The following is a 14,583-nucleotide window of genomic DNA, read 5'->3' on the forward strand; positions in this document are numbered from 1 at the left end:
GGGACTTCCCCTGTGGGGGCACGGAATTGGATTTTCTCCAGAGTCATTGGTTGTTTTCAGTCTACGGACTCTACCTTCGTGTTTCCAAACCATTCCAATTTTAAGCCATGTGCATAGTGCCAGTGGCTGTTTGAAGCACCTGACACTCCTACTCCCATGTCTTCTGTCTGGGTAACACCCATGTGGTTCATGCCTGTGCTCTTGCATCCTACCATTAGTGCAATCTGTTGTGCAAGGCATCCCTATCAGGAGACATTTTTCCCTTTAATCTGATCCTTCGTACGGTGAGTACTCGGGTTCATGTTACAGAGATCTGTTGCCAATGAGGCATCCTGTTCTGAAAGCCCTGCCTCTTGCATGGAGGTCATTTTCACATGTCCTAGATAAGTGATGCACATAGCCATGGAAGATCCTGAGTAGCACTGGGAAGGGTGACCGTTTTCTTCTATCTAATCACCTGGATCCAGTTTTTGAGGTCTAGGAAATTAGCACCAGTGTGTCTTGGAGCAGAGAGGTATCATTTGGACCAAGTCGTAACCTTATCTTCTCAACAAAATTCCACTGCTGCTGCATTGAGGCAAGCATGCTGGTCTTTGCAGTGACTATATGGAACACAATTGATAACTAGCTGCAGAACTGCTTCTACAAACTAAAACAATCTAGTGCTTAAAAATGTAACCGCAAGGTTCTGAGCGGGATCCTCCGGTTTACCTTGGAAGCTGTGGCCTAAGCAACTGCCTTCCCCAGACAAAGTGCACGTTGGATATTAAGAGCAGTACCAAACAAATCTTTAAAATTGAGAAGTGAACCAAATCTGATGTAGTAATTAGGAGAGAAACTGAAAAGAACTTCTTTGTATTCAAAACACTTTCTGATGTATTGCATAAAGTGGTGCATTCTCTTCGTTGAGCTTTTCAGAACTAGCATTAGTGGCTTTTTTTTTTTCTTTTTTTTTCTTTTTAATTATTTATCTCAAATGAGTAAAAACCTCTGAAGACAAAGAATTATATATTTATTTGGGGAGGGGGCAGTTTTGGGTTTAGTTGTAAGAAATTGGATTAGCCTTTACCCACCTCAAGGAACACAGCTCTTGTCAGGGTGCAACCTAAGTCTCTAAACTAATCCTGAGCTCCACGTCTGGCAGTTATGGCACAGAAGTAGACGTGCCTAACTTAGATCAATGTGTAAAGAATGTATGCACTACTAAAAATGAACAGTCAAAATACAAAACAATACACATCCCAAACTGAATTAGAGAAATAGAGTAAAAACTTTATTAACAAAATGACAAAAATCAAATAGGGGCAACCACAGATATATATTTTTTTTTTTTTAAGGTTTTGCTCAAAAACGTCTCCAAAAAGCACAAAGTGGAAATTAATGTCAAAGGTTGCTGCAGACTGGGACCTTGAGTAATTTGAGACTGAAATTGATTGGGTTGTATACATCAAAGAGGTTCGTCCTTGTCAAAGATTTTACCTTCTGACTTAGTCCTCCAATTCCAAATCCACCACAGGAGTATACTTCTAAGGACCACAGGACCATTTTTTTTGAGGGGGGGGAGGGTTAGGTGGGCTGTCTGAGGTCCTGCACAGATCCAGTATAGGTCTATTTGTTATGATCAGCTGGGTACTTCCAGGAAAAGGCATCATCTAGCTTGTTGTATCCCTGTAGCTTGAACAAGAGCTCAGGCTTATAACCCTTGGAGTCCAGTTCTTTGTCCTAGGTCCATGAGGGAGTAGGCCCAGCCTTTTTTGTGCGCCAGTAAGTGGGGCTGTGCAGCTCCACACTGATGCCGTTCCGCTCTGTAAATTGTGCAGATACTGTATAGGTGCCACTTCTGTGCGCTGACATCTATTCCTTTCTGTGCCACCAGACATGGATCCGCAGGTACATCTTGTCATTTGAGCCCCTTAACTCGATCAAAAATTATGTTCCATGGCATGTGTGGCTGTAGATACACTTTGCCATTTATTGTTGGGTTTGGAGTGTTGCAAGTTTTTCTTTGAAGAAGCATTTTCAAGTCACAGGATCCACTGACTACTCCTTCTCAGTGATACTGCGCATGGACATCGACTCCTTTGTTATACTGTTTCACTCCGCTGTCTTGTTTGGATGTATCTCTTTGCTCTCTCTTCCCTTCGCTCCGGTTTTGAAACCTTTCTTTTCATCGTTTGCACCATCAACTGTATTCTCAATTGCGTTTTGTTACATTCTTGCGCTCATCTCACTCTGTCGGTCTGAGAACTGACCGCACGCCTTCTGGGGCACCCTCACCCATTCGGACCTTCCTTAGTGCATGGCATTGACCAGTATGCTTTGCTGATGGAATGGATGCATTTTCGATACTGTCCTCAGTGCCATGCAATATTCCCGCACACAGACCAACACCTGGTGTGTAATCTGTTCCTCTCCCCTGACCATCAAGAATCCACCTGCAACACCTGGAGATCCTTCAGATCGAAAAAGACCCTTTGGGACCTAAGAGCTTGTCGACAAGAGATGGTGCACATGAGTCCAGAAGACACTCTGGACTTCTTCAGGGAGGATCACGCCCAGGAGGAGGCCTTCTCCATTCAGGGCTCCAACTCAGACATTCAGTCGGATATCTAAAGCCACAAGGTGACATTGCCCCTTCTAAGACTGCCAATAAGACCCTTACCGAGGTTGCCGGACTGCCCCTGCCACCAGGTCCTGGTCAGTTCTGTAAAACCTCCACTGCGGCTCCGACAAAAGGACACTGACCGAAAACCTCTGTCGAAATCAATATGTGGCCACACCATCTCCCGCTGAACCCATTTTGGAGACCATGGATGCTCGTTAGTTCTGCCTCCACATCCAGGAGGGTACAGGTCCCATTATTGTTTCTCTTCTGACCCTGTCACCTCTGGTCACCTTCCAGAGGAATCTATCCTTTCAGGAGGCTCTAGGTGCTTCACCACCTCCAAAGAAGACTAAGGACAGGGCTACCACCACTATTTAAAAGCCTTTTTCTCTTCCTCATTCTCCTTCTCAAACACCTTCACCCACTCCTCGTTTACCCGCCTCTCCTACTGCAGGAGATCCAACACCACAGGGTTCCCCTTTATTCATTAGAGGAGATTTGGGTGAGACAGCAGGACCCAGATCCATGGGACACATATGATCCTGATCCCATGATTTCCACAGATCTGCTTTTATACCCCGCACAACCCTCACCGCCAGAGGATGCCACTTCCTACCAGTTGGAAATAGCTCGAGCTGCTGCTTTCCACAATGTGTAGCTGAACAAGTTCCCTATTAAGCAAGACTTTCTTTTTGTTACCCTAATGTCCACACATGGGAATATACAGTTCCTCCCCATATGCCCCTTTATGCTTAGTCATGCACACAATCTTTAAGGAACAAGTCTGCTCTAGGGTTATCACCCCTAGAGTAGAGAAAAAATACAAAGCTTCTCCCTCTAATCCACCTTACATAAAATCACAGGCCCTGCAAGATTCTATTGTGGCTACCACTAGACGCAAACGAGACAGTAGTCAGGCCACCGGGAACTTTGCTTCCCCAGACAAGGAGAGCCAAAAGATTGCTGATGCAGGTAAGAGTGGCTGCTCTAGCAGCCAGTCATTGGCGCATCGCCAGTTCACAGGCTTTACTTGTGAGATATGATCAGGCTCACTTGGGTGAGATGGAGGAGCTCCTCCAGTATCTCCCAGAGGAGCACTGATAAAGGGGACAACAGATGGGCACACAATCAGTAATACCGCCATCAGATGTGCCCTAGATGCTGTGGACACAATTGCACACAGTATCAACACCAGATCCTAGAAAGGAGACATGCCTGGCTTCGATGCTCTGGTTTTAAACCAGAGGTACAAGAAGCGGTGCTCAGTATGCCCTTCGACAAGGAGCATTTTTTGGCCCTCAAGTGGACTCCACCCTTGAAAAGCTGGAAAAAAGACACAAACACTTCAAAACCTATGGGTGCTTTACAGTCCCCATCCCAAAGAGGTACTTTACCTCATCCCACATTCAGAGGTGGTTACAAACCAACAAGCACCATTGCCCCCACCTCTCAGGCCAGACAGCCTTCCAGTTCATACTCTGAATGCTTCTACAGAGGTGCCGATAGAGGTAATAACACCTGAGGTAGAAGCAAGAGTGCCACCACCTGCACCTCTACATCTAAACAGTGACTACCTATGTCTTCCCACTCCACACCTTTCGGGGGTATGACTTCAAATTTTCCACTCACAGTGGATCAACATAATTTCAGACCAGTGGGTCCTTTCCTTTATCCAAAAGAGTTACCGTCTGGAGCTCATTACCACTCCTCCAAACATTACTCCTCGCTCTGTCAAGAACACCTTCCCAAACAAGAGGTTCTTCTCAAAAGGGCCATCGAATCAGTTCTGCTACAACACTAAGGAACAATAGTATACTCCCTATAATTCCTCATTCCCCAAAAAACACTGCTCCCATTCTAGACCTAAGGCCCTTAAACCACTACATTCTATCATAACACTTTAACATGGTTACTCAAGACGTTCTTCCACTTTTACAACAGGGCGACTTTGACAGCCCTAGATCCGATGGATGCCTACTTCCATATCCCCATCCACCTTGCACACCACAAATATCTCAGTTTCATAATTGCAGGCAAGCAGTAGCAAATCAAGGTTCTTCCTTTCGGAGTCACCATAGCTTCCAGGATCATCACAAAGTGCTTAGCAGTAGTAGCACCACATCTTAGAAGACACAAAGTACATGTATTCCCCCACCCAGACGACTAGCTCATCAAAGCTAGCACTTTATCACAATGTCAACGTCACACTCGGATGACAGTGGAACTTCTGCACAAGTTGGAGTTCACACTCAACTTTCTCAGTTCTCACCTTCAACCTCTTCTGATACAGCACTATCTAGGAGCTATTCTCATTACAGAATTGGGGATAGAATACCCCAGTCCGGCTCGTGTTTACAACTTTCAGTCTCTGCTTCCTCAGTTTCAAGAGAATTCATCATACATGGCCAGGGCTGTGATGGGCCTGTTAGGGACAATGACCTCCTGCATTGCCATTGTTCCTCATGCCAGACTCCATAAGCTTCTCCTACAGCGGTGTCTGGCTCATCGGTGGGCTCAATCACAGGGTCACTGGAAGATCTAGTGTTAGACCGTCATAATCACTGTGTTGGTGAACACCACCAACCTGTTGAAAGGGCAGCCTTTTCTAGACCACGTGACTCAAATCATTCTGACAACAAATGTGTCACATACAGTCTGGGGTGCTCACCTTCAAGAACTCTCAGTACAGGGTCATTGGGATCCCTGTCATCAGTCCCTACACATCACCTTCCATGAGCTTCAGGCAGTATTTCTAGCCCTGAAAGAATTTCTTCATCACCTACTTTATCTGTTTATTTTCCACGCAGCGCGATCACGCTTCATTTTACATAGTGCGATCGCGCTGCGTTTTTTTTTTTTTGCTTTACAACGCTAATAGCTCTAGCTCTAGCTCTAACTCAAACAAATGCGAGACCCGTTGCATTGAAAATGCTTGTTATACATATGTCATCTCTGAGGTAAGCCCTAAGTAGCCCCATGGGCAGGGTGCAATGTATGTTAAAGGTGGGACATGTACTGATGTCCTAACAGTGAAGTACTGCCAAATTCGGTTCTCACTGTGCAAGGCCTATCTCTCTCATAGGCTAACATGGGGCTGCCTTTAAATATTATGAAAGTGCAGATTCCATCTGAGAGCAGATGGAAATATGGAGTTTGGGGTTTCTGAACCCACAATTTAAAAATACATCTTTAAGTGAAGTTGGTTTTCAGATTGTTAGTTTGAAAATGCCACTTTTAGAATGTAGGCATTTTCTTGCTTAAACAATTCTGTGACTCTGCCTGTTTCTGGATTCCCTGTCTGGGTCAGTTTAACAGTTGGCTGTTTGTGCATCTCCTCTAGACAGTGACACAAAGGGTGCTGGGGTGCAGCCTGCATATGAGCCATCTGTGCTAGAGTGGAGGAAGGAGTAGTCACTCACACCTTAAAGGGCTATGCCTGCCTTCACACAATGCAGTCTCCAACCCCCTGGTGTGTCTGGGGCCTGACCTGGACAAGGCAGGATCTTGCAAACAACAGAGACTTTTCTTTGAAGTTGCGCATCTTCAAAGGTAGAAAGGGGTTTAAGTATTGGGCCCAAAACCGCAGATTTTAGATCACCTCAAGAACACTTCTGGATTCAAGAGAAACCTCTACCAAGGAGAAGAGCTGAGGAGAAGTTCTACCCTTACCTGTGACTGTGCTTTGTTGGGCTATCCTGCAGTTACTGCTTCTGCCTGTGAATGGGAGCAAAGACTAGACTTTGTTGTTCATTCCTGCTTGAGCAGTATCTCCAAGGGCTTGGAGTAGAGCTTGCCTCCTGTTTTGAAGCCTCAGGGACAGCAAAGGTTTCACCATCCAGTTTTGAGTCTGCATCCTCTGGATTCTAGCTTGCCAGAGGGTGCCATTCCAATTCCAAAGCCCCTCGAAGTGAATTTCTGAAGAAAACCTGTCTAATGACGCTGGATAACATCATGTGACTTTGCTAAGGATGCTGCCGCCTGCAAACTGTGACGCTGCCTGCCCCAAAACCGTGGACTTTGCAGAAGTGTGACGATCACGACTCCGCAGTCCTCAGCTGCTGATCCCACATGACCTCGCTGAGATTGGAGTGCCTTAAGTCTGGCGTCCGTGACTTCTGACGCCATGGTAGATCCTGCGGCCCTGTGACATCATTGCGGCCTGTGAGGTCACCCCGCAACATCTTGACTTCATCTCTGCCGGAACCAAGGGACCGATATCTCGCACCCGACACCATTCACCTCCACCGCTCTGCAAGGACTCGCCTCCACCGATCTGTAGGAAGGACCCGACCCCTCTTCGCGACTCCTCTGCCCAGTAGCACCGGAACAGATGCTGCATCGGATCCAGCAACTCCTTGCTCCCCGACTCTGCATCGGCCTGTTTTCTAGTAGTTTATAAAGGTACTGTTCCTGGGTGTCCATACAACTCTGTAAACGGTGCCAATGGTGTCGCATGACAACTCGTCACGATTCAGCTTATCAAATTGCAGCATTTGTGCCTTTAGGGATTATTTTAGTGTTTTTAAGTGCTAAGATCATATTTTTAATGGTGTATTGTGGATTTGTATCGTATTTGGTCTTGTTTATTTATGGATCAAATCTCTTTATTGGTATTTAGAATAAAATAACAAGTTACACAGCCGTGTGCCTACAACCACTCGGGCTGCAGCATATCATATCTAAAAAAAAAACGCAAGCCCCGGCAGAGGCTCCGGTGTGGGAGCTGTGCATCCACAACTAAGTTAAACTATTCCTTCTCATACAGGGACCTCAAACCCCAGAGTCTCGTCAGAGCTGAGCCCCCTCTTTAGATAGACAAGAGACACAAAGGAGACAACAAAATACAACCAATCATAACAACAACAAACATAACAACCCCTCAAAGCCATATTCAGTGAGATCACTCCTCACGCCCACCCCAGCCCCCTGACCCAGGCCACCTCCGCCCCCCTTCCCAGAGCCCCCCCCCACCCCCCTTCCCAGAGTCCCCCCTCCCCCAAACTCAGCCAATCATTCCTCAAGAGCCGCAGATACACAGGGCACATGATTTAATTAAATTCAGCAGATAGAATCTGAATGAAAGGTTTCCATAGCTCCCAATGTTGAACCTGATAATAAGGCAGTCTATCAGCTTCTGTTAAGCTGTACATCTCCCGGAGCTGTTCAAAAGGAATAACGCCCTCCTCGTCGAAGAGACACCCCACCCGTCTACATCCTTTCGCGTGCAAGCGCCGGAGACCCTCCGAGCCCAGACCCGGCGTAAACTCTGGGTTCGCGCATATCTGCGTCAACGAGGAAGGGTAAGTTGGCAAACCGCACCTGACCGCCACCGCATCCCACACTCCCAGAGTTGCCCCTGTAATAGGGGAGGAATAAAGACCCACCACTCTATGCCGACGCCGCAACCAGGGCTCCTTCCAAATATGAGAACCAGCCACGGCCTGGTCCATAAAGCACCAATGCTTTTCAGTCAGCGGCCGACTCCACTCAACTAAAAAACTGAGCTGAGCTGCCTGGTAGTATTTTAACAAGCAGGGGGACCGTCAAGCCCCCCTCCGCCTTGGGGCGGAACAACATAACGCGGTAAATCCGCACCGGCCTCCCATCCCAAACAAATTTCCTAAGCGCAGCCTGAAGCGACACCACAGTATGAGGACGGAGCCACAGGGAGCGCCTGGAATAGATAAAGGACGCGCAGCAGGATCGTCATTTTCATGGCAGCTATTCTGCCAAACCGCGACAACTTGAATTTCCTCCAGGTGTCTAAGTCCCAAAGCACCTCTCTGGTGAGAGCCGCATAGTTCAAGCGGCCTGTTCGTGCCGCTGTCTTCGCCAGAACAATCCCCAGATTGGGAATCTGCATCGCACCCCAACTAAAAGGAAACCGGGAGCACAACTCCGCCGCATGGGCCGGCAGCACAGAAAGATTCAGGATCTGCGACTTCTGCATATTCACTTTAAACCCTGAAATCACACCAAATGCATCTAACGCCCCCACAAGCGCCGGGAGTGAAACCATGGGCTCCGAAAGAGTAAGGAGCACATCATCTGCATACAAGCTAATAAGATGATGGTCCCCCCCCCCCCCCAAACTTGATGCCCGCAATCTGAGGGTCAGCACGGAGCCGCTGTGCCAACGGCTCCATAAATAGTGCAAACAAAAGCGTGGAAAGAGGACACCCCTGCTGCGTCCCGTGACCTATCGGGAATGGCAAGGAAACCGTACCATTGACCCGCAGCGCACAGTTGACTATAGGCACACCGAACCCACAACATAAACCTCAGCCCGCCTCCAAAAAGCTCCAGCACCCGGAACAAATACGGCCAATGCACTCTATCGAACTCCTTTTCAGCGTCAATAGTAAGCAGGAGTGCCTCTCTACGTGACCGATGAGTCTTATCAATCAGATGTAGGATCCTCTTAGTGTTGTCCCCACACTGCCGATGTGGTATAAAACCCGCCTGATCAGGGTCAACAAGCCCGGGCATATAAGGATTCAATCGCCGCAACAGTATGCCCGTAAAGAGCTTGGCGTCAATGTTAAGAAGAGAGAGAGGCCAGTAAGAGGTGCAATCCTCTGGGCACTTGCCGGGCTTAGGTATAACTGTGATAATAGTGTCAAGCATGCTAGGGACAAGAGTGCGCGTCTCTGTGAAAGAGTTAAATAAACGAGTTAACACAGGGGCCAACTCCAAACAAAAGGTTTTATAAAAGAGCGGAGTAAAGCCTTCCTGACCAGGTGACTTCCTGGTCTTCAGACATGAGATAGCTGTTGTCACCTCTTCCAACCGAATAGGTTAATCGAGATAGGCCGCATCCTGCTCCCGAAGCAGCACTATGGCACAATCAGTAAAGTAAGGGGAAGGATCTCCTACAATCGCCGCATCTGCCGCATAGAGATCTCGATAGAAATCAGCAAAAGCCTTTGCAATCATCTGTGTAAACCTCTCCACGTAAAGACCAACGCACCATCTTCACTGCTGAGGCATGTCTCTGAGCCCTCAGCCTCTGAGCCAGTAGCCTCCCGCTTCTATTGCCCCCAACATAATACTTATGCTTGAGGCACGCTAATGCATATTCCACCCAATCCCAGTCCAACCTCTTCAGCTGTAGCATCGTCCGTTCCAGCTCGTTGCCTTATGGGAATGCTCCAGAGCGGCCACATGCCTCTTCAGGTCCTCGATCTTAGCCCTTCTAGCCTTGTTCGCTTACGATGCAAGAGAGATCACCTCCCCCCGCACAACTGCCTTATGCGCCTCCCAAAGAATTCCTCTGCTAGTCTGTCCGTCGTCATTCTGTTCAAGGTAGTGGTTTTTTTTTTTTAACTGCGCAGAGAGTCCACCACCTCCCCAGACTGCAATAGCATCTCCCGGAAGCGCAACCCCAAACCCTGCACAGCATTGGCTGCTGCGCAAACTGTCACCGTGATTGGAGCGTGATCTGCCATAGCGCAAGGTTCAATCTCCGTCCCCTGCACATGTGCACGAAACACCAAAGAGGTCAGAAAATAATCAATGCGCACATATGTTCTGGACGCGCCCGAATAGAATGAATAGTCGCGCTGACCTGGGTGGGCCTCCCGCCAAATATCCTCCAGATCGCAGTCAGCAAGCCACTTAAGCCCTGCCGGGGATAGAGCCCCTGTCTGCCCATACTGCTGCCCGGACCTATCCATATCATTATCCAGAACAATATTAAAGTCTCCGCCAACTAACAAGGCCCGGTCGGAGACCGCAAACGTCGAGGAGAGAGTCTGCTCTATGAAGCTTTCCTGCTGTGCGTTAGGGGCATAAATATTAGCTAATGTAAAGTGGAAGGTGCCCACGCGGAGCTTCAGAGCCAGAAATCTACCCCGAACCTCATGAACCTGCACTAATACCTCCCCCCGAAAGGACCTTGAAAATAGGATTGCAACGCCACCCCCGCTTCGTGGACATGGAGGACCAGAACTGCTGTGGAAACCATCTAGAGCACATAGGATGCGTGTCCGCGGCTAGCAAGTGTGTTTCCTGCAACAGGCATATCTTACTCCCAGAACGATCCAAAAAGGACAGAATCGCTAGCCTCTTCGAAGGGTTTTTGAGGCCATGTACATTAAGACTCAAACATTTAACGAGGAGACCCATGAGAAGTTAACACAGCCATTGCCAGATTCTCACCATGCGGCCCGATGCAGGGCAGCACGGAGCAAAGCGATCAAAGCGTCCTGCCCTTCCTCCCAATATCACATCAGTAACCTGTTGAGGGGTACAATACAACCAAACAGAAAGGCACAACAGGTGCGACTCAACCAATATGCAAGTCCTCCGTGAAGCATCCACAGTGAGGAAGGTCCACATGTGATCGGGGACACACCCTCGAGCACACGCCGAACCCCCGGAGCCCCACCACCCGGACCCCGCTGCAGATCAATATCAGCTCTACCAGACGGGCCGCCCGCCCCACCCTGCACCAGTACAGTTCATCCGGGCCTACAAGCCAGCACCTGCAGCTACTCTGTTCAAGACTGCTTGCCTCTCCCGTCCTCGTTCTCTGGATGAGGACTGCGACGACCTCCGTCTCTTCTCTTTTCGACGCCATCCAGGTCGACCTTAAACAGGGCCCCCTCCCGGGGACCCTTCCCTCTTCTCTGCCTCATCCATCCCCAGCAACCGCCGGGCCTCCTTGTGTGATCTCACCTGTCGCAACTGATCTCCCCATCGGAACACCAGGCGGAAGGGGTGGCCCCAAGTATAGGACGTGGAGGTCGCCCGGAGATGATCCATAAAAGGCGTAAACTCTCTGCGCCTCTGCAGTGTCAACACAGATAGATCTTGATAGAGCTGCAAGGAGTGCCCCCTAAGCTGAATCTGTGGCATGTTACGCGCCTTCTGAAGTATTGCTTCCTTCACCTGAAAATTATGGACGCAAGCCAAAATGTCAGGCGGGTGCTCTCCAGCATTCCTCCCCCCCCCCCCCCCCCCCCCCCCCCCCCGGCTGACTCTATGGACCCGATCTAGCATGATCTGGCGAGCCGTCCGTCGACAAGGAGGTAAACAAGGCCGTAACAAACTCTCGGATATTGTCTCCCTCAGCTTCCCGCAGAGCCCCTCTGATGCAGATATTGTGACGCCGGGAGCGGTTTTCTAAGTCTTCAGCCATTAGTTGCAACTGCTCCTGCTGTTCACGCAGACAGAGTACCTTCTGCTGAAGCTGCTCAACCTCTTCCCCTCTGGAGATCTCACTGTCCTCAATGGTCGACACCCTTTCCCCTAGAGAAGTAAGGTCAGATCTCAGATCCCGGACTTCCTGAGAAATATCCTTGCGCAGTTCCTGCAGGTCGACCTGCAGCGAGTCAAACAGAGAAGTAAGGAAACTCTTTGTAACTGGGGGCTCACCCTCCACCTCCGTGTTGCCCGCCTGAGCAGCTCCCCTCGTCAAAGCCTTGGCCTCCGCTCTACGGTTTTCCACGGGGTGCGATCTGGCTCAAGGGTGCTAAATGTACACTCCAACACTGTCCTTCACCCCCAGTAGCCGCCTCGCCGCGGGCCACCACGTCCCGCCGAGTACCCAGCGCCATCAGCCACACCACCAGGCCTTCCTGGGCCCTCCCAACCACTGCCTCACCTCCAGGGGGCCCACGCTGCTGTAACACTCAGACAGCCTCCTCCTGCCCTCCCAAGTCCCGCTGCCACGGCTGTGCTCTCCAGTAGTCACTTCCAGGCCCTCAAAAAGCCCTATTACCGGCTATGGCCAGCCCACCAGCACCTCACTCAACACAGACCGCAGTGACCACACCGTGCTCCATCCAAGCACGCCGCTCCCAAAACTGCGTGGCGTCACCCCGCGGGCTGAGCGGTCCCGCCGATCTCCCGTGGGGCAGGCGCCGCCGTCCGCTCGGCCCCCCTGCTCACCGTAATGCAGGGAGGCCAAGCAGTCTCCGTAGCGCCCACCTCTTCTGCTGCCTTCCGGGTGGCACAGTCCTCACGCAGCGTCCACCGCAGGCCGCGGGGCCTAGGCCGCACTCCTCGGCCATGCAGCCCCTGCGGTGCCCGCTCTTCACCTCAGTCTCGGCCCTCAGCCCGGGGCTCTTCTTCGCCCGCGGCGGGCTGATGCCCGGCCGGCCCCACCACTGGCCGCCAATCCAGGCCCGACCTAACCCGGCCGCAGCCTCCAGCCTTGTGCGGCCCGCTGGCTCCGCCTCGCGGCCTGGCCCATCTAGGGGCACCCCCCAGACTCAGTGTGCCCCTTGGACCCCCAGATGTTGCTCCCCTTCGCCAGCACACGGGCCAGCCCACCACAAAGGGTCGGGGGCCCTGCCTCTGTGCTTTGCCTGGGTCCGGGCAGCGGAGCCCCGGACAGATGCGTCCGCTCACTTCACCATCTTAACCACGCCCGGGGTCTTGTTTATTTAGATAAAATATTTACTTTTTTTCTAAACCTGTATTGTCATTTTGTAGTGGTTCACGTTATTACTGTGTGTGTTGGTACAAATACTTAACACATTGTCTCTGAGTTAAGCCTGCCTTCTCGTGCCACGCTACCTAGGGAATGAGTGGGGGTTAACTGAGTGTGAGTCTCCTTTACACTGATTAGAGTGAGGGTCCTTGCTCAGACAGGTGGCAATCTGACTGCCAACCAAAAACCCAATTTCTAACAGTGTGGCAGCCATGGTTCACCACATTATTGGACCTCCCAGTAGTCCCCCACGAGAAGCTTCCCAACAAGCTCAACCGCCTCACTCGATACCAAGGTCAGAGACCCAGACCCTGAATCTCACAACCTTTCAATATCGCTCCTGGGGTTATAGTTTGGTTAGATTTGCATGCAGAATGTATGAACCTTCTCAGAGAAGCTTGTAAACCCACTACTAGAGCATGGTATGCTGCAAAGTGGAAACGCTAATCCCATTAAAGCTACTGTCAAAGATATTGTCTGCTGTTTGCTTCATCTACAAAAAGTAAATTTAGCTTACACCTCCATTCGCTTACATCTCGCAGCTATAGCTGCATATTTGCACAACTGACAACATAGATTCCTGTTTAGAGTTCCAGTGATCAAATCATTCATGGAGGGCCTTAAACAGGTCAGTCCACCAAGAGTGGCTCCTGCACCATCATGGCGCCTGAATATTGTCCGTACCAGGCTCATAGGACCTCTTTTTCAGCCACCTCACTTGTGTCCTCTTCAGTACCACTCATGGAAAGTTGCTGTTCAGTGATGTGTGGCTGTAGGTAAACGTGCTTTGCATACGTCCGCCATCTAGTATTGGGTCCAGAGTGTTAAAAGTTGTTTTTCTTCAAGAATCTTTTCGAGTCATAGGATCGAGTGACTCGAAAAGATTCTGGGTGATATTGCGCATGGACATCAAGTCCTTTTGTTAGATTGTTTTCTCCCTGCTGTTGGGTTTAGACATGTTTCTCTCGCTCTGGTATTCCTCTGCTTGGTCTATTCCAAACTGCTCTTTTTTTATCTTTCTTTCATGATGGTATTGTAATTCAATTGTGGTTGCTCTACCTGACATAGTCAAACAGAATTTCTGTGTCAGGACTCTGCTCATCACCCTTCGGAGCGCCATTGCCTTTCTACGGGCTACTCCTCCACATGGTGTTGAGGCATGCAGGCTGTTGGAACTGCCTCCCTTTTGGTTTTGCCCTTGATGCCATTCAAAATTCCCCCACACCGACCACCACCTGGTGTGTAACTTGTGCCTCTCCCTGGACCATAAAGAAGAAAGCTGTGATGGCTGTTGGTCTTTTTGATCCAAAAAGATCCTCCGGGACCGAAGGGCGCATCTGTTGGAGATGACGTTAGACACCAGACGACACTCCCAATATTACTGGGGAAGAGCACGGCCAGAATGAGATCGTACCTTCTCCATAGAAAAGGGAGTCGGACGTCCAATCTGATGTAGAAAATCAGCCCCTCACCTCACCGCAACCCATGAGTACATCAGCCCCCACCGCCCATACAAAGACTTCAAAGGAGACCCACAAGC

The sequence above is a fragment of the Pleurodeles waltl genome, chromosome 2_1, assembly GCF_031143425.1.
Source record: "Pleurodeles waltl isolate 20211129_DDA chromosome 2_1, aPleWal1.hap1.20221129, whole genome shotgun sequence".
In the NCBI taxonomy this organism is placed as follows: Eukaryota; Metazoa; Chordata; class Amphibia; order Caudata; family Salamandridae; genus Pleurodeles; species Pleurodeles waltl.